Raw genomic sequence first — 26,485 nt, 5'->3', positions numbered from 1 at the left:
ATTAACTGTTATTTCATCAGAACAAGCCCACCACTAACTGTTATTTCATCAGAACAAGCCCACCACTGACTGTTATTTCATCAGAAAAAGCCCACCACTAACTGTTATTTCATCAGAACAAGCCCACCACTAATTGTTATTTCATCAAAACAAGCCCACCACTAACTGTTATTTCATCAAAACAAGCCCATCATTAACTGTTATTTTATCAGAACAAGCCCACCACTAACTATTATTTCATCAGAATAAGCCCACCACTAACTGTTATTTCATCAGAACAAGCCCACCACTAATTGTTATTTCATCAGAACAAGCCCACCACTAATTGTTATTTCATGAAAACAAGCCCACCACTAACTGTTATTTCATCAAAACAAGCCCACCACTAACTGTTATTTCATCGAAACAAGCCCATCATTAACTGTTATTTTATCAGAACAAGCCAACCACTAACTGTTATTTCATCAGAACAAGCCCACCACTAACTGTTATTTCATCAGAACAAGCCCACCACTAATTGTTATTTCAGGAAAACAAGCCCACCACTAACTGTTATTTCATCAAAACAAGCCCACCACTAACTGTTATTTCATCAGAACAAGCCCACCACTAATTGTTATTTCATCAAAACAAGCCCACCACTAACTGTTATTTCATCAAAACAAGCCCATCATTAACTGTTATTTTATCAGAACAAGCCCACCACTAACTATTATTTCATCAGAATAAGCCCACCACTAACTGTTATTTCATCAGAACAAGCCCACCACTAATTGTTATTTCATCAGAACAAGCCCACCACTAATTGTTATTTCATGAAAACAAGCCCACCACTAACTGTTATTTCATCAAAACAAGCCCACCACTAACAGTTATTTCATCGAAACAAGCCCATCATTAACTGTTATTTTATCAGAACAAGCCAACCACTAACTGTTATTTCATCAGAACAAGCCCACCACTAACTGTTATTTCATCAGAACAAGCCCACCACTAATTGTTATTTCTTGAAAACAAGCCCACCACTAACTGTTATTTCATCAAAACAAGCCCACCACTAACTGTTATTTCATCAAAACAAGCTCACCACTAACTGTTATTTCATCAGAACAAGCACACCACTAACTGTTATTTCATCAGAACAAGCCCACCACTGTTATTTCATCAAAACAAGCCCACCACTAACTGTTATTTCATCAAAACAAGCCCATCATTAACTGTTATTTTATCAGAACAAGCCCACCACTAACTGTTATTTCATCAGAACAAGCCCACCACTAACTGTTATTTCATCAGAACAAGCCCACCACTAATTGTTATTTCATCAAAACAAGCCCACCACTAATTGTTATTTCATCAAAACAAGCCCACCACTAACTGTTATTTCATCAGAACAAGCCCACCACTAACTGTTATTTCATCAGAACAAGCCCACCACTGACTGTTATTTCATCAAAACAAGCCCACCACTAACAGTTATTTCATCAAAACAAGCCTACCACTAACTGTTATTTCATCAAAACAAGCTCACCACTAACTGTTATTTCATCAGAACAAGCACACCACTAACTGTTATTTCATCAGAACAAGCCCACCACTAACTGTTATTTCATCAGAACAAGCCCACCACTAATTGTTATTTCATCAAAACAAGCCCACCACTAACTCTTATTTCATCAGAACAAGCCCACCACTAACTGTTATTTCATCAGAACAAGCCCACCACCGACTGATATTTCATCAGAAAAAGCCCATCACTAACTGTTATTTCATCAGAACAAGTCCACCACTAACTGTTATTTCATCAGAAAAAGCCCATCACTAACTGTTATTTCATCAGAACAAGCCCACCACTGACTGTTATTTCATCACAAAAGTCCACCACTAACTGTTATTTCATCAAAACAAGCTCACCACTAACTGTTATTTCATCAGAACAAGCCCACCACTAACTGTTATTTAATCAGAAAAAGCCCACCACTAACTGTTATTTCATCAGAACAAGCCCACCACTGATTGTTATTTCATCAGAAAAAGCCCATCACTAACTGTTATTTCATCAGAACAAGTCCACCACTAACTGTTATTTCATCAAAACAAGCCCACCACTAACTGTTATTTCATCAAAACAAGCCCACCACTATCTGTTATTTCATCAGAACAAGCCCACCACTAACTGTTATTTCATCAAAACAAGTCCACCACTATCTGTTATTTCGTCAAAACAAGCCCATCATTAACTGTTATTTCATCAGAACAAGCACACCACTAACTGTTATTTCATCAAAACAAGTCCACCACTATCTGTTATTTCGTCAAAACAAGCCCATCATTAACTGTTATTTTATCAGAACAAGCCCATCATTAACTGTTATTTTATCAGAACAAGCCCACCACTAACTATTATTTCATCAGAATAAGCCCACCACTAACTGTTATTTCATCAGAAAGGGCCCACCAGTAATTGTTATTTCATCAGAACAAGCCCACCACTAATTGTTATTTCATGAAAACAAGCCCACCACTAACTGTTATTTCATCAAAACAAGCCCACCACTAACTGTTATTTCATCGAAACAAGCCCATCATTAACTGTTATTTCATCAGAACAAGCCCACCACTGACTGTTATTTCATCAGAAAAAGCCCACCACTAACTGTTATTTCATCAGAACAAGCCCACCACTAATTGTTATTTCATCAAAACAAGCCCACCACTAACTGTTATTTCATCAAAACAAGCCCATCATTAACTGTTATTTTATCAGAACAAGCCCACCACTAACTATTATTTCATCAGAATAAGCCCACCACTAACTGTTATTTCATCAGAACAAGCCCACCACTAATTGTTATTTCATCAGAACAAGCCCACCACTAATTGTTATTTCATGAAAACAAGCCCACCACTAACTGTTATTTCATCAAAACAAGCCCACCACTAACTGTTATTTCATCAGAACAAACCCACCACTAACTGTTATTTCATCAGAACAAGCCCACCACTAACTGTTATTTCATCAGAACAAGCCCACCACTAACTGTTATTTCATCAGAACAAGCCCACCACTAACTGTTATTTCATCAAAACAAGTCCACCACTATCTGTTATTTCGTCACAACAAGCCTACCACTAACTGTTATTTCATCAGAACAAGCCCACCACTAACTGTTATTTCATCAGAACAAGCCCACCACTGATTGTTATTTCATCAGAAAAAGCCCATCACTAACTGTTATTTCATCAGAACAAGTCCACCACTAACTGTTATTTCATCAAAACAAGCCCACCACTAACTATTATTTCATCAGAACAAGCCTACCACTAACTATTATTTCATCAGAACAAGCCCACCATTAACTGTTATTTCATTAGAGCAAGCCCACCACTAACTATTATTTCATCAAAACAAGCCCACCACTAACTATTATTTCATCAAAACAAGCCCACCACTAACTATTATTTTATCAGAACAAACCCACCACTAACTATTATTTCATCAGAACAAACCCACCACTAACTGTTATTTCATCAGAACAAGCCCACCACTGATTGTTATTTCATCAGAAAAAGCCCATCAGTAACTGTTATTTCATCAGAACAAGCCCACCATTAACTGTTATTTCATTAGAGCAAGCCCACCACTAACTATTATTTCATCAAAACAAGCCCACCACTAACTGTTATTTTATCAGAACAAGCCCACCACTAACAGTTATTTTATCAGAACAAACCCACCACCAACTGTTATTTCATCAGAACAAGCCTACCACTAACTATTATTTTATCAGAACAAGCCCACCACTGATTGTTATTTCATCAGAAAAAGCCCATCACTAACTGTTATTTCATCAGAACAAGTCCACCACTAACTGTTATTTCATCAAAACAAGCCCACCACTAACTGTTATTTCATCAGAACAAGCCCACCACTAACTGTTATTTCATCAGAACAAGCCCACCACTAACTGTTATTTCATCAGAACAAGCCCACCATTAATTGTTATTTCGTCACAACAAGCTCACCACTAACTGTTATTTCATCAAAACAAGCCCATCATTAACTGTTATTTTATCAGAACAAGCCCACCACTAACTGTTGTTTCATCAGAACAAGCCCACCACTAACTGTTATTTCATCAGAAAAAGCCCATCACTAACTGTTATTTCATCAGAACAAGTCCACCACTAACTGTTATTTCATCAAAACAAGCCCACCACTAACTGTTATTTCATCAAAACAAGCCCACCACTATCTGTTATTTCATCAGAACAAGCCCACCACTAACTGTTATTTCATCAAAACAAGTCCACCATTATCTGTTATTTCGTCAAAACAAGCCCATCATTAACTGTTATTTTATCAGAACAAGCCAACCATTAACTGTTATTTCATCAGAACAAGCCCATCATTAACTGTTATTTCATCAGAACAAGCCCACCACTAACTGTTATTTCATCAGAACAAGCCCACCACTGACTGTTATTTCATCAGAAAAAGCCCACCACTAACTGTTATTTCATCAGAACAAGCCCACCACTAATTGTTATTTCATCAAAACAAGCCCACCACTAACTGTTATTTCATCAAAACAAGCCCATCATTAACTGTTATTTTATCAGAACAAGCCCACCACTAACTATTATTTCATCAGAATAAGCCCACCACTAACTGTTATTTCATCAGAACAAGCCCACCACTAATTGTTATTTCATCAGAACAAGCCCACCACTAATTGTTATTTCATGAAAACAAGCCCACCACTAACTGTTATTTCATCAAAACAAGCCCACCACTAACTGTTATTTCATCGAAACAAGCCCATCATTAACTGTTATTTTATCAGAACAAGCCAACCACTAACTGTTATTTCATCAGAACAAGCCCACCACTAACTGTTATTTCATCAGAACAAGCCCACCACTAATTGTTATTTCAGGAAAACAAGCCCACCACTAACTGTTATTTCATCAAAACAAGCCCACCACTAACTGTTATTTCATCAGAACAAGCCCACCACTAATTGTTATTTCATCAAAACAAGCCCACCACTAACTGTTATTTCATCAAAACAAGCCCATCATTAACTGTTATTTTATCAGAACAAGCCCACCACTAACTATTATTTCATCAGAATAAGCCCACCACTAACTGTTATTTCATCAGAACAAGCCCACCACTAATTGTTATTTCATCAGAACAAGCCCACCACTAATTGTTATTTCATGAAAACAAGCCCACCACTAACTGTTATTTCATCAAAACAAGCCCACCACTAACAGTTATTTCATCGAAACAAGCCCATCATTAACTGTTATTTTATCAGAACAAGCCAACCACTAACTGTTATTTCATCAGAACAAGCCCACCACTAACTGTTATTTCATCAGAACAAGCCCACCACTAATTGTTATTTCTTGAAAACAAGCCCACCACTAACTGTTATTTCATCAAAACAAGCCCACCACTAACTGTTATTTCATCAAAACAAGCTCACCACTAACTGTTATTTCATCAGAACAAGCACACCACTAACTGTTATTTCATCAGAACAAGCCCACCACTGTTATTTCATCAAAACAAGCCCACCACTAACTGTTATTTCATCAAAACAAGCCCATCCATAACTGTTATTTTATCAGAACAAGCCCACCACTAACTGTTATTTCATCAGAACAAGCCCACCACTAACTGTTATTTCATCAGAACAAGCCCACCACTAATTGTTATTTCATCAAAACAAGCCCACCACTAATTGTTATTTCATCAAAACAAGCCCACCACTAACTGTTATTTCATCAGAACAAGCCCACCACTAACTGTTATTTCATCAGAACAAGCCCACCACTGACTGTTATTTCATCAAAACAAGCCCACCACTAACTGTTATTTCATCAAAACAAGCCTACCACTAACTGTTATTTCATCAAAACAAGCTCACCACTAACTGTTATTTCATCAGAACAAAGCCACCACTAACTGTTATTTCATCAGAACAAGCCCACCACTAACTGTTATTTCATCAGAACAAGCCCACCACTAATTGTTATTTCATCAAAACAAGCCCACCACTAACTGTTATTTCATCAGAACAAGCCCACCACTAACTGTTATTTCATCAGAACAAGCCCACCACTAACTGTTATTTCATCAGAACAAGCCCATCACTAACTGTTATTTCATCAGAACAAGTCCACCACTAACTGTTATTTCATCAGAAAAAGCCCATCACTAACTGTTATTTCATCAGAACAAGCCCACCACTGACTGTTATTTCATCACAAAAGTCCACCACTAACTGTTATTTCATCAAAACAAGCTCACCACTAACTGTTATTTCATCAGAACAAGCCCACCACTAACTGTTATTTAATCAGAAAAGCCCACCACTAACTGTTATTTCATCAGAACAAGCCCACCACTGATTGTTATTTCATCAGAAAAAGCCCATCACTAACTGTTATTTCATCAGAACAAGTCCACCACTAACTGTTATTTCATCAAAACAAGCCCACCACTAACTGTTATTTCATCAAAACAAGCCCACCACTATCTGTTATTTCATCAGAACAAGCCCACCACTAACTGTTATTTCATCAAAACAAGTCCACCACTATCTGTTATTTCGTCAAAACAAGCCCATCATTAACTGTTATTTCATCAGAACAAGCACACCACTAACTGTTATTTCATCAAAACAAGTCCACCACTATCTGTTATTTCGTCAAAACAAGCCCATCATTAACTGTTATTTTATCAGAACAAGCCCATCATTAACTGTTATTTTATCAGAACAAGCCCACCACTAACTATTATTTCATCAGAATAAGCCCACCACTAACTGTTATTTCATCAGAACAAGCCCACCAGTAATTGTTATTTCATCAGAACAAGCCCACCACTAATTGTTATTTCATCAAAACAAGCCCACCACTAACTGTTATTTCATCAAAACAAGCCCACCACTAACTGTTATTTCATCGAAACAAGCCCATCATTAACTGTTATTTCATCAGAACAAGCCCACCACTGACTGTTATTTCATCAGAAAAAGCCCACCACTAACTGTTATTTCATCAGAACAAGCCCACCACTAATTGTTATTTCATCAAAACAAGCCCACCACTAACTGTTATTTCATCAAAACAAGCCCATCATTAACTGTTATTTTATCAGAACAAGCCCACCACTAACTGTTATTTCATCAGAATAAGCCCACCACTAACTGTTATTTCATCAGAACAAGCCCACCACTAATTGTTATTTCATCAGAACAAGCCCACCACTAATTGTTATTTCATGAAAACAAGCCCACCACTAACTGTTATTTCATAAAAAACAAGCCCACCACTAACTGTTATTTCATCAGAACAAACCCACCACTAACTGTTATTTCATCAGAACAAGCCCACCACTAACTGTTATTTCATCAGAACAAGCCCACCACTAACTGTTATTTCATCAGAACAAGCCCACCACTAACTGTTATTTCATCAAAACAAGCCCACCACTATCTGTTATTTCGTCACAACAAGCCTACCACTAACTGTTATTTCATCAGAACAAGCCCACCACTAACTGTTATTTCATCAGAACAAGCCCACCACTGATTGTTATTTCATCAGAAAAGCCCATCACTAACTGTTATTTCATCAGAACAAGTCCACCACTAACTGTTATTTCATCAAAACAAGCCCACCACTAACTGTTATTTCATCAGAACAAGCCTACCACTAACTATTATTTCATCAGAACAAGCCCACCACTAACTGTTATTTCATCAGAACAAGCCCACCACTAACTGTTATTTCATCAAAACAAGCCCACCACTAACTGTTATTTCATCAAAACAAGCCCACCACTAACTGTTATTTTATCAGAACAAACCCACCACTAACTGTTATTTCATCAGAACAAGCCCACCACTAACTGTTATTTCATCAGAACAAGCCCACCACTGATTGTTATTTCATCAGAAAAAGCCCACCACTAACTGTTATTTCATCAGAACAAGCCCACCATTAACTGTTATTTCATCAGAACAAGCCCACCACTAACTGTTATTTCATCAAAACAAGCCCACCACTAACTGTTATTTTATCAGAACAAGCCCACCACTAACTGTTATTTTATCAGAACAAACCCACCACCAACTGTTATTTCATCAGAACAAGCCTACCACTAACTATTATTTTATCAGAACAAGCCCACCACTAACTGTTATTTCATCAGAACAAGCCCACCACTAACTGTTATTTCATCAGAACAAGCCCACCACTAACTGTTATTTCATCAGAACAAGCCCACCATTAATTGTTATTTCGTCACAACAAGCTCACCACTAACTGTTATTTCATCAAAACAAGCCCATCATTAACTGTTATTTTATCAGAACAAGCCCACCACTAACTGTTATTTCATCAGAACAAGCCCACCACTAACTGTTATTTCATCAGAAAAAGCCCATCACTAACTGTTATTTCATCAGAACAAGTCCACCACTAACTGTTATTTCATCAAAACAAGCCCACCACTAACTGTTATTTCATCAAAACAAGCCCACCACTATCTGTTATTTCATCAGAACAAGCCCACCACTAACTGTTATTTCATCAAAACAAGTCCACCATTATCTGTTATTTCGTCAAAACAAGCCCATCATTAACTGTTATTTTATCAGAACAAGCCAACCATTAACTGTTATTTCATCAGAACAAGCCCATCATTAACTGTTATTTCATCAGAACAAGCCCACCACTAACTGTTATTTCATCAGAACAAGCCCACCACTGACTGTTATTTCATCAGAAAAAGCCCACCACTAACTGTTATTTCATCAGAACAAGCCCACCACTAATTGTTATTTCATCAAAACAAGCCCACCACTAACTGTTATTTCATCAAAACAAGCCCATCATTAACTGTTATTTTATCAGAACAAGCCCACCACTAACTATTATTTCATCAGAATAAGCCCACCACTAACTGTTATTTCATCAGAACAAGCCCACCACTAATTGTTATTTCATCAGAACAAGCCCACCACTAATTGTTATTTCATGAAAACAAGCCCACCACTAACTGTTATTTCATCAAAACAAGCCCACCACTAACTGTTATTTCATCGAAACAAGCCCATCATTAACTGTTATTTTATCAGAACAAGCCAACCACTAACTGTTATTTCATCAGAACAAGCCCACCACTAACTGTTATTTCATCAGAACAAGCCCACCACTAATTGTTATTTCAGGAAAACAAGCCCACCACTAACTGTTATTTCATCAAAACAAGCCCACCACTAACTGTTATTTCATCAGAACAAGCCCACCACTAATTGTTATTTCATCAAAACAAGCCCACCACTAACTGTTATTTCATCAAAACAAGCCCATCATTAACTGTTATTTTATCAGAACAAGCCCACCACTAACTATTATTTCATCAGAATAAGCCCACCACTAACTGTTATTTCATCAGAACAAGCCCACCACTAATTGTTATTTCATCAGAACAAGCCCACCACTAATTGTTATTTCATGAAAACAAGCCCACCACTAACTGTTATTTCATCAAAACAAGCCCACCACTAACTGTTATTTCATCGAAACAAGCCCATCATTAACTGTTATTTTATCAGAACAAGCCAACCACTAACTGTTATTTCATCAGAACAAGCCCACCACTAACTGTTATTTCATCAGAACAAGCCCACCACTAATTGTTATTTCTTGAAAACAAGCCCACCACTAACTGTTATTTCATCAGAACAAGCCCACCACTAACTGTTATTTCATCAGAACAAGCCCACCACTAATTGTTATTTCATCAAAACAAGCCCACCACTAATTGTTATTTCATCAAAACAAGCCCACCACTAACTGTTATTTCATCAGAACAAGCCCACCACTAACTGTTATTTCATCAGAACAAGCCCACCACTAACTGTTATTTCATCAAAACAAGCCCACCACTAACTGTTATTTCATCAAAACAAGCCCACCACTAACTGTTATTTCATCAAAACAAAGCTCACCACTAACTGTTATTTCATCAGAACAAGCCCACCACTAACTGTTATTTCATCAGAACAAGCCCACCACTAACTGTTATTTCATCAGAACAAGCCCACCACTAATTGTTATTTCATCAAAACAAGCCCACCACTAACTGTTATTTCATCAGAACAAGCCCACCACTAACTGTTATTTCATCAGAACAAGCCCACCACTAACTGTTATTTCATCAGAAAAAGCCCATCACTAACTGTTATTTCATCAGAACAAGTCCACCACTAACTGTTATTTCATCAGAAAAAGCCCACCACTAACTGTTATTTCATCAGAACAAGCCCACCACTGACTGTTATTTCATCACAAAAAGTCCACCACTAACTGTTATTTCATCAAAACAAGCCCACCACTAACTGTTATTTCATCAGAACAAGCCCACCACTAACTGTTATTTCATCAGAACAAGCCCACCACTAACTGTTATTTCATCAAAACAAGTCCACCACTAACTGTTATTTCATCAAAACAAGCCCATCACTAACTGTTATTTCATCAGAACAAGCCCACCACTAACTGTTATTTCATCAAAACAAGCCCACCACTAACTGTTATTTCATCAAAACAAGCCCATCATTAACTGTTATTTTATCAGAACAAGCCCATCATTAACTGTTATTTTATCAGAACAAGCCCACCACTAACTGTTATTTCATCAGAACAAGCCCACCACTAACTGTTATTTCATCAGAACAAGCCCACCACTAATTGTTATTTCATCAGAACAAGCCCACCACTAATTGTTATTTCATGAAAACAAGCCCACCACTAACTGTTATTTCATCAAAACAAGCCCACCACTAACTGTTATTTCATCAAAACAAGCCCATCATTAACTGTTATTTTATCAGAACAAGCCCACCACTAACTGTTATTTCATCAGAACAAGCCCACCACTAACTGTTATTTCATCAGAACAAGCCCACCACTAATTGTTATTTCATCAGAACAAGCCCACCACTAATTGTTATTTCATCAAAACAAGCCCACCACTAACTGTTATTTCATCAAAACAAGCCCACCACTAACTGTTATTTCATCAGAACAAGCCCATCATTAACTGTTATTTTATCAGAACAAGCCCACCACTAACTGTTATTTCATCAGAACAAGCCCACCACTAACTGTTATTTCATCAGAACAAGCCCACCACTAATTGTTATTTCATGAAAACAAGCCCACCACTAACTGTTATTTCATCAAAACAAGCCCACCACTAACTGTTATTTCATCAGAACAAGCCCACCACTAATTGTTATTTCATCAAAACAAGCCCACCACTAACTGTTATTTCATCAAAACAAGCCCATCATTAACTGTTATTTTATCAGAACAAGCCCACCACTAACTGTTATTTCATCAGAACAAGCCCACCACTAACTGTTATTTCATCAGAACAAGCCCACCACTAATTGTTATTTCATCAGGAACAAGCCCACCACTAATTGTTATTTCATCAAAACAAGCCCACCACTAACTGTTATTTCATCAAAACAAGCCCACCACTAACTGTTATTTCATCGAAACAAGACCATCATTAACTGTTATTTTATCAGAACAAGCCCACCACTAACTGTTATTTCATCAGAACAAGCCCACCACTAACTGTTATTTCATCAGAACAAGCCCACCACTAATTGTTATTTCATCAAAACAAGCCCACCACTAACTGTTATTTCATCAAAACAAGCCCACCACTAACTGTTATTTCATCAAAACAAGCTCACCACTAACTGTTATTTCATCAGAACAAGCCCACCACTAACTGTTATTTCATCAGAACAAGCCCACCACTGTTATTTCATCAAAACAAGCCCACCACTAACTGTTATTTCATCAAAACAAGCCCACCATTAACTGTTATTTTATCAGAACAAGCCCACCACTAACTGTTATTTCATCAGAACAAGCCCACCACTAACTGTTATTTCATCAGAACAAGCCCACCACTAATTGTTATTTCATCAAAACAAGCCCACCACTAACTGTTATTTCATCAGAACAAGCCCACCACTAACTGTTATTTCATCAAAACAAGCCCACCACTAACTGTTATTTCATCAGAACAAGTCCACCACTAACTGTTATTTCATCAGAACAAGCCCACCACTAACTGTTATTTCATCAGAACAAGCCCACCACTAACTGTTATTTCATCAGAACAAGCCCACCACTAATTGTTATTTCATCAGAACAAGCCAACCACTAACTGTTATTTCATCAAAACAAGCCCATCATTAACTGTTATTTTATCAGAACAAGCCCACCACTAACTGTTATTTCATCAGAACAAGCCCACCACTAACTGTTATTTCATCAAAACAAGTCCACCACTAACTGTTATTTCATCACAACAAGCCCACCACTAACTGTTATTTCATCAGAACAAGCCCACCACTAACTGTTATTTCATCAGAACAAGCCCACCACTGATTGTTATTTCATCAGAAAAAGCCCATCACTAACTGTTATTTCATCAGAACAAGTCCACCACTAACTGTTATTTCATCAAAACAAGCCCACCACTAACTGTTATTTCATCAAAACAAGCCCACCACTATCTGTTATTTCATCAGAACAAGCCCACCACTAACTGTTATTTCATCAAAACAAGTCCACCACTATCTGTTATTTCGTCAAAACAAGCCCATCATTAACTGTTATTTTATCAGAACAAACCAACCATTAACTGTTATTTCATCAGAACAAGCCCATCATTAACTGTTATTTCATCAGAACAAGCCCACCACTAACTGTTATTTCATCAGAACAAGCCCACCACTGACTGTTATTTCATCAGAAAAAGCCCACCACTAACTGTTATTTCATCAGAACAAACCCACCACTAATTGTTATTTCATCAAAACAAACCCACCACTAACTGTTATTTCATCAAAACAAGCCCATCATTAACTGTTATTTTATCAGAACAAGCCCACCACTAACTATTATTTCATCAGAATAAGCCCACCACTAACTGTTATTTCATCAGAACAAGCCCACCACTAATTGTTATTTCATCAGAACAAGCCCACCACTAATTGTTATTTCATGAAAACAAGCCCACCACTAACTGTTATTTCATCAAAACAAACCCACCACTAACTGTTATTTCATCGAAACAAGCCCATCATTAACTGTTATTTTATCAGAACAAACCAACCACTAACTGTTATTTCATCAGAACAAGCCCACCACTAACTGTTATTTCATCAGAACAAGCCCACCACTAATTGTTATTTCATGAAAACAAGCCCACCACTAACTGTTATTTCATCAAAACAAGCCCACCACTAACTGTTATTTCATCAGAACAAGCCCACCACTAATTGTTATTTCATCAAAACAAGCCCACCACTAACTGTTATTTCATCAAAACAAGCCCATCATTAACTGTTATTTTATCAGAACAAACCCACCACTAACTATTATTTCATCAGAATAAGCCCACCACTAACTGTTATTTCATCAGAACAAACCCACCACTAATTGTTATTTCATCAGAACAAACCCACCACTAATTGTTATTTCATGAAAACAAGCCCACCACTAACTGTTATTTCATCAAAACAAACCCACCACTAACTGTTATTTCATCGAAACAAACCCATCATTAACTGTTATTTTATCAGAACAAGCCAACCACTAACTGTTATTTCATCAGAACAAGCCCACCACTAACTGTTATTTCATCAGAACAAGCCCACCACTAATTGTTATTTCATGAAAACAAGCCCACCACTAACTGTTATTTCATCAAAACAAGCCCACCACTAACTGTTATTTCATCAAAACAAGCTCACCACTAACTGTTATTTCATCAGAACAAGCACACCACTAACTGTTATTTCATCAGAACAAGCCCACCACTGTTATTTCATCAAAACAAGCCCACCACTAACTGTTATTTCATCAAAACAAGCCCATCATTAACTGTTATTTTATCAGAACAAACCCACCACTAACTGTTATTTCATCAGAACAAGCCCACCACTAACTGTTATTTCATCAGAACAAGCCCACCACTAATTGTTATTTCATCAAAACAAACCCACCACTAATTGTTATTTCATCAAAACAAGCCCACCACTAACTGTTATTTCATCAGAACAAACCCACCACTAACTGTTATTTCATCAGAACAACTAACTGTTGTTTCATCAAAACAAGCCCACCACTAACTGTTATTTCATCAAAACAAACCCACCACTAACTGTTATTTCATCAAAACAAGCCTCACCACTAACTGTTATTTCATCAAAACAAGCTCACCACTAACTGTTATTTCATCAGAACAAGCCCACCACTAACTGTTATTTCATCAGAACAAGCCCACCACTAACTGTTATTTCATCAGAACAAGCCCACCACTAATTGTTATTTCATCAAAACAAGCCCACCACTAACTGTTATTTCATCAGAACAAGCCCACCACTAACTGTTATTTCATCAGAAAAAGCCCATCACTAACTGTTATTTCATCAGAACAAGTCCACCACTAACTGTTATTTCATCAGAAAAAGCCCATCACTAACTGTTATTTCATCAGAACAAGCCCACCACTGACTGTTATTTCATCACAAAAAGTCCACCACTAACTGTTATTTCATCAAAACAAACTCACCACTAACTGTTATTTCATCAGAACAAACCCACCACTAACTGTTATTTAATCAGAAAAAGACCACCACTAACTGTTATTTCATCAGAACAAACCCACCACTGATTGTTATTTCATCAGAAAAAGCCCATCACTAACTGTTATTTCATCAGAACAAGTCCACCACTAACTGTTATTTCATCAAAACAAACCCACCACTAACTGTTATTTCATCAAAACAAACCCACCACTATCTGTTATTTCATCAGAACAAACCCACCACTAACTGTTATTTCATCAAAACAAGTCCACCACTATCTGTTATTTCGTCAAAACAAGCCCATCATTAACTGTTATTTCATCAGAACAAGCCCACCACTAACTGTTATTTCATCAAAACAAGTCCACCACTATCTGTTATTTCGTCAAAACAAGCCCATCATTAACTGTTATTTTATCAGAACAAGCCCATCATTAACTGTTATTTTATCAGAACAAACCCACCACTAACTGTTATTTCATCAGAACAAGCCCACCACTAACTGTTATTTCATCAGAACAAACCCACCACTAATTGTTATTTCATCAGAACAAGCCCACCACTAATTGTTATTTCATCAAAACAAGCCCACCACTAACTGTTATTTCATCAAAACAAGCCCACCACTAACTGTTATTTCATCGAAACAAGCCCATCATTAACTGTTATTTCATCAGAACAAGCCCACCACTGACTGTTATTTCATCAGAAAAAGCCCACCACTAACTGTTATTTCATCAGAACAAGCCCACCACTAACTGTTATTTCATCAGAACAAGCCCACCACTAACTGTTATTTCATCAGAACAAGCCCACCACTAATTGTTATTTCATCAAAACAAGCCCACCACTAACTGTTATTTCATCAAAACAAGCCCACCACTAACTGTTATTTCATCAGAACAAGCCCACCACTAACTGTTATTTCATCAGAACAAGCCCACCACTAACTGTTATTTCATCAAAACAAGCCCACCACTAACTGTTATTTCATCAAAACAAGCCCACCACTAACTGTTATTTCATCAAAACAAGCCCACCACTAACTGTTATTTCATCAGAACAAGCCCACCACTAACTGTTATTTCATCAGAACAAAGCCCACCACTAACTGTTATTTCATCAGAACAAACCCACCACTAATTGTTATTTCATCAAAACAAGCCCACCACTAACTCTTATTTCATCAGAACAAGCCCACCACCGACTGTTATTTCATCAGAAAAAGCCCATCACTAACTGTTATTTCATCAAAACAAGCTCACCACTAACTGTTATTTCATCAGAACAAGCCCACCACTAACTGTTATTTAATCAGAAAAAGACCACCACTAACTGTTATTTCATCAGAACAAGCCCACCACTGATTGTTATTTCATCAGAAAAGCCCATCACTAACTGTTATTTCATCAGAACAAGTCCACCACTAACTGTTATTTCATCAAAACAAGCCCACCACTAACTGTTATTTCATCAAAACAAGCCCACCACTATCTGTTATTTCATCAGAACAAGCCCACCACTAACTGTTATTTCATCAAAACAAGTCCACCACTATCTGTTATTTCGTCAAAACAAGCCCATCATTAACTGTTATTTCATCAGAACAAAGCCACCACTAACTGTTATTTCATCAAAACAAGTCCACCACTATCTGTTATTTCATCAAAACAAGCCCATCATTAACTGTTATTTTATCAGAACAAGCCCATCATTAACTGTTATTTTATCAGAACAAGCCCACCACTAACTGTTATTTCATCAGAACAAGCCCACCACTAACTGTTATTTCATCAGAACAAACCCACCACTAATTGTTATTTCATCAGAACAAACCCACCACTAATTGTTATTTCATCAAAACAAGCCCACCACTAACTGTTATTTCATCAAAACAAAGCCCACCACTAACTGTTATTTCATCAGAACAAACCCATCATTAACTGTTATTTCATCAGAACAAGCCCACCACTGACTGTTATTTCATCAGAAAAAGCCCACCACTAACTGTTATTTCATCAGAACAAACCCACCACTAATTGTTATTTCATCAAAACAAGCCCACCACTAACTGTTATTTCATCAAAACAAGCCCATCATTAACTGTTATTTTATCAGAACAAGCCCACCACTAACTGTTATTTCATCAGAATAAGCCCACCACTAACTGTTATTTCATCAGAACAAACCCACCACTAATTGTTATTTCATCAGAACAAACCCACCACTAATTGTTATTTCATGAAAACAAGCCCACCACTAACTGTTATTTCATCAAAACAAGCCCACCACTAACTGTTATTTCATCAGAAACAAGCCCATCATTAACTGTTATTTTATCAGAACAAGCCAACCACTAACTGTTATTTCATCAGGAACAAGCCCACCACTAACTGTTATTTCATCAGAACAAGCCCACCACTAATTGTTATTTCATGAAAACAAGCCCACCACTAACTGTTATTTCATCAAAACAAGCCCACCACTAACTGTTATTTCATCAGAACAAACCCACCACTAATTGTTATTTCATCAAAACAAAGCCCACCACTAACTGTTATTTCATCAAAACAAGCCCATCATTAACTGTTATTTTATCAGAACAAGCCCACCACTAACTATTATTTCATCAGAATAAGCCCACCACTAACTGTTATTTCATCAGGAACAAACCCACCACTAATTGTTATTTCATCAGGACAAGCCCACCACTAATTGTTATTTCATGAAAACAAGCCCACCACTAACTGTTATTTCATCAAAACAAGCCCACCACTAACTGTTATTTCATCGAAACAAGCCCATCATTAACTGTTATTTTATCAGAACAAGCCAACCACTAACTGTTATTTCATCAGAACAAGCCCACCACTAACTGTTATTTCATCAGAACAAGCCCACCACTAATTGTTATTTCATGAAAACAAGCCCACCACTAACTGTTATTTCATCAAAACAAGCCCACCACTAACTGTTATTTCATCAAAACAAGCCCACCACTAACTGTTATTTCATCAGAACAAGCACACCACTAACTGTTATTTCATCAGAACAAGCCCACCACTGTTATTTCATCAAAACAAGCCCACCACTAACTGTTATTTCATCAAAACAAGCCCATCATTAACTGTTATTTTATCAGAACAAGCCCACCACTAACTGTTATTTCATCAGAACAAGCCCACCACTAACTGTTATTTCATCAGAACAAGCCCACCACTAATTGTTATTTCATCAAAACAAGCCCACCACTAATTGTTATTTCATCAAAACAAGCCCACCACTAACTGTTATTTCATCAGAACAAGCCCACCACTAACTGTTATTTCATCAGAACAAGCCCACCACTAACTGTTATTTCATCAAAACAAGCCCACCACTAACTGTTATTTCATCAAAACAAGCCTACCACTAACTGTTATTTCATCAAAACAAACTCACCACTAACTGTTATTTCATCAGAACAAGCCCACCACTAACTGTTATTTCATCAGAACAAGCCCACCACTAACTGTTATTTCATCAGAACAAGCCCACCACTAATTGTTATTTCATCAAAACAAACCCACCACTAACTGTTATTTCATCAGAACAAACCCACCACTAACTGTTATTTCATCAGAACAAACCCACCACTAACTGTTATTTCATCAGAAAAGCCCATCACTAACTGTTATTTCATCAGAACAAGTCAACCACTAACTGTTATTTCATCAGAAAAAGCCCATCACTAACTGTTATTTCATCAGAACAAGCCCACCACTGACTGTTATTTCATCAGAAAAAGTCCACCACTAACTGTTATTTCATCAGAACAAGCCCACCACTAACTGTTATTTCATCAGAACAAGCCCACCACTAACTGTTATTTCATCAGAACAAGCCCACCACTAACTGTTATTTCATCACAACAAGCTCACCACTAACTGTTATTTCATCAAAACAAGCCCATCATTAACTGTTATTTTATCAGAACAAAGCCCACCACTAACTGTTATTTCATCAGAACAAACCCACCACTAACTGTTATTTCATCAAACAAGTCCACCACTATCTGTTATTTCATCACAACAAGCCTACCACTAACTGTTATTTCATCAGAACAAAGCCCACCACTAACTGTTATTTCATCAGAACAAGCCCACCACTAATTGTTATTTCATCAGAAAAAGCCCACCACTAACTGTTATTTCATCAGAACAAGTCCACCACTAACTGTTATTTCATCAAAACAAACCCACCACTAACTGTTATTTCATCAAAACAAACCCACCACTAACTGTTATTTCATCAGAACAAACCCACCACTAACTGTTATTTCATCAAAACAAGTCCACCACTATCTGTTATTTCGTCAAAACAAGCCCATCATTAACTGTTATTTTATCAGAACAAGCCAACCATTAACTGTTATTTCATCAGAACAAGCCCACCACTAATTGTTATTTCATGAAAACAAGCCCACCACTAACTGTTATTTCATCAAAACAAGCCCACCACTAACTGTTATTTCATCAGAACAAACCCACCACTAATTGTTATTTCATCAGAACAAACCCACCACTAACTGTTATTTCATCAAAACAAGCCCACCACTAACTGTTATTTCATCAGAACAAACCCACCACTAATTGTTATTTCATCAAAACAAGCCCACCACTAACTGTTATTTCATCAAAACAAGCCCATCATTAACTGTTATTTTATCAGAACAAACCCACCACTAACTATTATTTCATCAGAAAAGCCCACCACTAACTGTTATTTCATCAGAACAAGCCCACCACTAACTGTTATTTCATCAGAACAAGCCCACCACTAACTGTTATTTCATCAGAACAAGCCCACCACTAATTGTTATTTCATCAAAACAAGCCCACCACTAATTGTTATTTCATCAAAACAAACCCACCACTAACTGTTATTTCATCAGAACAAAGCCCACCACTAACTGTTATTTCATCAGAACAAGCCCACCACTAACTGTTATTTCATCAAAACAAACCCACCACTAACTGTTATTTCATCAAAACAAGCCCACCACTAACTGTTATTTCATCAAAACAAACCCACCACTAACTGTTATTTCATCAGAACAAGCCCACCACTAACTGTTATTTCATCAGAACAAGCCCACCACTAACTGTTATTTCATCAGAACAAGCCCACCACTAATTGTTATTTCATCAAAACAAGCCCACCACTAACTCTTATTTCATCAGAACAAGCCCACCACTAACTGTTATTTCATCAGAACAAGCCCACCACCGACTGTTATTTCATCAGAAAAAGCCCATCACTAACTGTTATTTCATCAGAACAAGTCCACCACTAACTGTTATTTCATCAGAAAAAGCCCATCACTAACTGTTATTTCATCAGAACAAACCCACCACTAACTGTTATTTCATCAGAAAAAGTCCACCACTAACTGTTATTTCATCAGAACAAGCCCACCACTAACTGTTATTTCATCAGAACAAGCCCACCACTAACTGTTATTTCATCAGAACAAACCCACCACTAATTGTTATTTCGTCAGGAACAAGCTCACCACTAACTGTTATTTCATCAAAACAAGCCCATCATTAACTGTTATTTCATCAGAACAAGCCCACCACTAACTGTTATTTCATCAGAACAAGCCCACCACTAACTGTTATTTCATCAAAACAAGTCCACCACTATCTGTTATTTCGTCACAACAAGCCTACCACTAACTGTTATTTCATCAGAACAAGCCCACCACTAACTGTTATTTCATCAGAACAAGCCCACCACTGATTGTTATTTCATCAGAAAAAGCCCATCACTAACTGTTATTTCATCAGAACAAGTCCACCACTAACTGTTATTTCATCAAAACAAGCCCACCACTAACTGTTATTTCATCAAAACAAGCCCACCACTATCTGTTATTTCATCAGAACAAGCCCACCACTAACTGTTATTTCATCAAAACAAGTCCACCACTATCTGTTATTTCATCAAAACAAGCCCATCATTAACTGTTATTTTATCAGGAACAAACCCACCATTAACTGTTATTTCATCAGAACAAACCCATCACTAACTGTTATTTCATCAGAACAAGCCCACCACTAACTGTTATTTCATCGGAACAAACCCACCACTAACTGTTATTTCATCAGGAAAAGCCCACCACTAACTGTTATTTCATCAGAACAAACCCACCACTAACTGTTATTTCATCAAAACAAAGCCCACCACTAACTGTTATTTCATCAAAACAAGCCCACCACTAACTGTTATTTCATCAAAACAAGCCCACCACTAACTGTTATTTCATCAGAACAAGCCCACCACTAATTGTTATTTCATCAAAACAAGCCCACCACTAACTGTTATTTCATCAAAACAAGCCCACCACTAACTGTTATTTCATCAGAACAAGCCCACCACTAATTGTTATTTCATCAAAACAAGCCCACCACTAACTGTTATTTCATCAAAACAAGCCCATCATTAACTGTTATTTTATCAGAACAAACCCACCACTAACTGTTATTTCATCAGAACAAGCCCACCACTAACTGTTATTTCATCAGAACAAGCCCACCACTAATTGTTATTTCATCAGAACAAGCCCACCACTAATTGTTATTTCATGAAAACAAGCCCACCACTAACTGTTATTTCATCAAAACAAGCCCACCACTAACTGTTATTTCATCGAAACAAGCCCATCATTAACTGTTATTTTATCAGAACAAGCCCACCACTAACTGTTATTTCATCAGAACAAACTGTTATTTCCACCACTAACTGTTATTTCATCAGAACAAACCCACCACTAATTGTTATTTCATCAAAACAAGCCCACCACTAACTGTTATTTCATCAAAACAAGCCCACCACTAACTGTTATTTCATCAAAACAAACTCACCACTAACTGTTATTTCATCAGGAACAAACCCACCACTAACTGTTATTTCATCAGGAACAAGCCACCACCACTGTTATTTCATCAAAACAAGCCCACCACTAACTGTTATTTCATCAAAACAAGCCCACCACTAACTGTTATTTCATCAGAACAAACCCACCACTAACTGTTATTTCATCAAAACAAGTCCACCACTATCTGTTATTTCGTCAAAACAAGCCCATCATTAACTGTTATTTCATCAGAACAAGCCCACCACTAACTGTTATTTCATCAAAACAAGTCCACCACTAACTGTTATTTCATCAAAACAAACCCATCATTAACTGTTATTTTATCAGAACAAACCCACCACTAACTGTTATTTCATCAGAACAAACCCACCACTAACTGTTATTTCATCAGAACAAACCCACCACTAATTGTTATTTCATGAAAACAAACCCACCACTAACTGTTATTTCATCAAAACAAACCCACCACTAACTGTTATTTCATCAGAACAAGCCCATCATTAACTGTTATTTCATCAGAACAAGCCCACCACTGACTGTTATTTCATCAGGAAAAAGCCCACCACTAACTGTTATTTCATCAGAACAAACCCACCACTAATTGTTATTTCATCAAAACAAGCCCACCACTAACTGTTATTTCATCAAAACAAGCCCATCATTAACTGTTATTTTATCAGAACAAGCCCACCACTAACTGTTATTTCATCAGAACAAAGCCCACCACTAACTGTTATTTCATCAGAACAAAGCCCACCACTAATTGTTATTTCATCAGAACAAACCCACCACTAATTGTTATTTCATCAAAACAAGCCCACCACTAACTGTTATTTCATCAAAACAAGCCCACCACTAACTGTTATTTCATCAGAAACAAGCCCATCATTAACTGTTATTTTATCAGAACAAAGCCAACCACTAACTGTTATTTCATCAGAACAAACCCACCACTAACTGTTATTTCATCAGAACAAGCCCACCACTAATTGTTATTTCATGAAAACAAGCCCACCACTAACTGTTATTTCATCAAAACAAACCCACCACTAACTGTTATTTCATCAGAACAAGCCCACCACTAATTGTTATTTCATCAAAACAAGCCCACCACTAACTGTTATTTCATCAAAACAAGCCCATCATTAACTGTTATTTTATCAGAACAAGCCCACCACTAACTGTTATTTCATCAGAATAAGCCCACCACTAACTGTTATTTCATCAGAACAAACCCACCACTAATTGTTATTTCATCAGAACAAACCCACCACTAATTGTTATTTCATGAAAACAAACCCACCACTAACTGTTATTTCATCAAAACAAACCCACCACTAACTGTTATTTCATCAGAACAAGCCCATCATTAACTGTTATTTTATCAGAACAAGCCAACCACTAACTGTTATTTCATCAGAACAAACCCACCACTAACTGTTATTTCATCAGAACAAACCCACCACTAATTGTTATTTCATGAAAACAAAGCCCACCACTAACTGTTATTTCATCAAAACAAGCTCACCACTAACTGTTATTTCATCAGAACAAGCACACCACTAACTGTTATTTCATCAGAACAAGCCCACCACTGTTATTTCATCAAAACAAGCCCACCACTAACTGTTATTTCATCAAAACAAGCCCATCATTAACTGTTATTTTATCAGAACAAGCCCACCACTAACTGTTATTTCATCAGAACAAACCCACCACTAACTGTTATTTCATCAGGAACAAACCCACCACTAATTGTTATTTCATCAAAACAAGCCCACCACTAATTGTTGTTTCATCAAAACAAGCCCACCACTAACTGTTATTTCATCAGAACAAGCCCACCACTAACTGTTATTTCATCAGGAACAAACCCACCACTGACTGTTATTTCATCAAAACAAGCCCACCACTAACTGTTATTTCATCAAAACAAACCCACCACTAACTGTTATTTCATCAAAACAAGCCCACCACTAACTGTTATTTCATCAAAACAAACCCACCACTAACTGTTATTTCATCAGAACAAACCCATCATTAACTGTTATTTTATCAGAACAAGCCCACCACTAACTGTTATTTCATCAGGAACAAGCCCACCACTAACTGTTATTTCATCAGGAACAAACCCACCACTAATTGTTATTTCATGAAAACAAACCCACCACTAACTGTTATTTCATCAAAACAAACCCACCACTAACTGTTATTTCATCAGAACAAACCCACCACTAATTGTTATTTCATCAAAACAAACCCACCACTAACTGTTATTTCATCAAAACAAGCCCATCATTAACTGTTGTTTTATCAGGAACAAACCCACCACTAACTATTATTTCATCAGAATAAACCCACCACTAACTGTTATTTCATCAGAACAAACCCACCACTAATTGTTATTTCATCAGAACAAACCCACCACTAATTGTTATTTCATGAAAACAAGCCCACCACTAACTGTTATTTCATCAAAACAAACCCACCACTAACTGTTATTTCATCGAAACAAGCCCATCATTAACTGTTATTTTATCAGAACAAACCAACCACTAACTGTTATTTCATCAGGAACAAACCCACCACTAACTGTTATTTCATCAGAACAAAGCCCACCACTAATTGTTATTTCATCAAAACAAACCCACCACTAACTGTTATTTCATCAAAACAAAGCTCACCACTAACTGTTATTTCATCGGAACAAGCCCACCACTAACTGTTATTTCATCAGAACAAACCCACCACTGTTATTTCATCAAAACAAACCCACCACTAACTGTTATTTCATCAAAACAAGCCCATCATTAACTGTTGTTTTTATCAGGAACAAACCCACCACTAACTGTTATTTCATCAGAACAAACCCACCACTAACTGTTATTTCATCAGAACAAACCCACCACTAATTGTTGTTTCATCAAAACAAGCCCACCACTAATTGTTATTTCATCAAAACAAGCCCACCACTAACTGTTGTTTCATCAGGAACAAGCCCACCACTAACTGTTATTTCATCAGAACAAACCCACCACTAACTGTTGTTTCATCAAAACAAGCCCACCACTAACTGTTATTTCATCAAAACAAAGCCTACCACTAACTGTTATTTCATCAAAACAAACTCACCACTAACTGTTATTTCATCAGAACAAACCCACCACTAACTGTTATTTCATCAGGAACAAACCCACCACTAACTGTTATTTCATCAGAACAAACCCACCACTAATTGTTATTTCATCAAAACAAACCCACCACTAACTGTTATTTCATCAGAACAAACCCACCACTAACTGTTATTTCATCAGAACAAACCCACCACTAACTGTTATTTCATCAGAACAAGCCCACCACTAACTGTTATTTCATCAGAAAAAGCCCACCACTAACTGTTATTTCATCGGAACAAGCCCACCACTAATTGTTATTTCATCAGAAAAAGCCCATCACTAACTGTTATTTCATCAGAACAAGTCCACCACTAACTGTTATTTCATCAAAACAAGCCCACCACTAACTGTTATTTCATCAAAACAAACCCACCACTATCTGTTATTTCATCAGGAACAAGCCCACCACTAACTGTTATTTCATCAGAAAAAGCCCACCACTAACTGTTATTTCATCAGGAACAAACCCACCACTAATTGTTATTTCATCAGGAAAAAGCCCACCACTAACTGTTATTTCATCAAAACAAGCCCATCACTAACTGTTATTTCATCAGAACAAACCCACCACTAACTGTTATTTCATCAGAACAAACCCACCACTAACTGTTATTTCATCAGGAACAAACCCACCACTAACTGTTATTTCATCAAAACAAACCCACCACTAATTGTTATTTCATCAAAACAAACCCACCACTAACTGTTATTTCATCAGAACAAACCCACCACTAACTGTTATTTCATCAGAACAAACCCACCACTAACTGTTATTTCATCAGAATAAGCCCACCACTAACTGTTATTTCATCAGAACAAGTCCACCACTAACTGTTATTTCATCAGAAAAAGCCCATCACTAACTGTTATTTCATCAGGAACAAGCCCACCACTAACTGTTATTTCATCAGAAAAAGTCCACCACTAACTGTTATTTCATCAAAACAAACTCACCACTAACTGTTATTTCATCAGAACAAACCCACCACTAACTGTTATTTCATCAGAAAAAGCCCACCACTAACTGTTATTTCATCAGAACAAACCCACCACTGATTGTTATTTCATCAGAAAAAGCCCATCACTAACTGTTATTTCATCAGAACAAGTCCACCACTAACTGTTATTTCATCAAAACAAACCCACCACTAACTGTTATTTCATCAAAACAAACCCACCACTATCTGTTATTTCATCAGAACAAACCCACCACTAACTGTTATTTCATCAAAACAAGTCCACCACTATCTGTTATTTCGTCAAAACAAGCCCATCATTAACTGTTATTTTATCAGAACAAGCCAACCACTAACTGTTATTTCATGAGAACAAGCCCATCACTAACTGTTATTTCATCAGAACAAGCCCACCACTAACTGTTATTTCATCAGAAAAAGCCCATCACTAACTGTTATTTCATCAGAACAAGCCCACCACTAACTGTTATTTCATCAGAACAAGCCCACCACTAACTGTTATTTCATCAGAACAAGCCCACCACTAACTGTTATTTCATCAAACAAGCCCACCACTAACTGTTATTTCATCAGAACAAACCCACCACTAACTGTTATTTCATCAGAACAAGTCCACCACTAACTGTTATTTCATCAGGAACAAACCCACCACTAACTGTTATTTCATCAGAACAAACCCACCACTAACTGTTATTTCAT

General features: G+C 37.0%; 1 protein-coding gene across 1 annotated transcript in view; it reads left to right on the top strand.

The window, feature by feature from the left end:
• LOC143228310 (O-acyltransferase like protein-like) overlaps positions 1-26,485 on the top strand; it is a 412,295-nt gene that overhangs the window by 18,560 nt on the left and 367,250 nt on the right. The gene's annotated exons all lie outside the window — the stretch shown is intronic.

The sequence above is a fragment of the Tachypleus tridentatus genome, chromosome 10, assembly GCF_004210375.1.
Source record: "Tachypleus tridentatus isolate NWPU-2018 chromosome 10, ASM421037v1, whole genome shotgun sequence".
NCBI lineage: Eukaryota > Metazoa > Arthropoda > Merostomata > Xiphosura > Limulidae > Tachypleus > Tachypleus tridentatus.
Note: the sequence above shows the minus strand (reverse complement) of the source record. Positions and strands in the feature narration are given on the sequence as shown.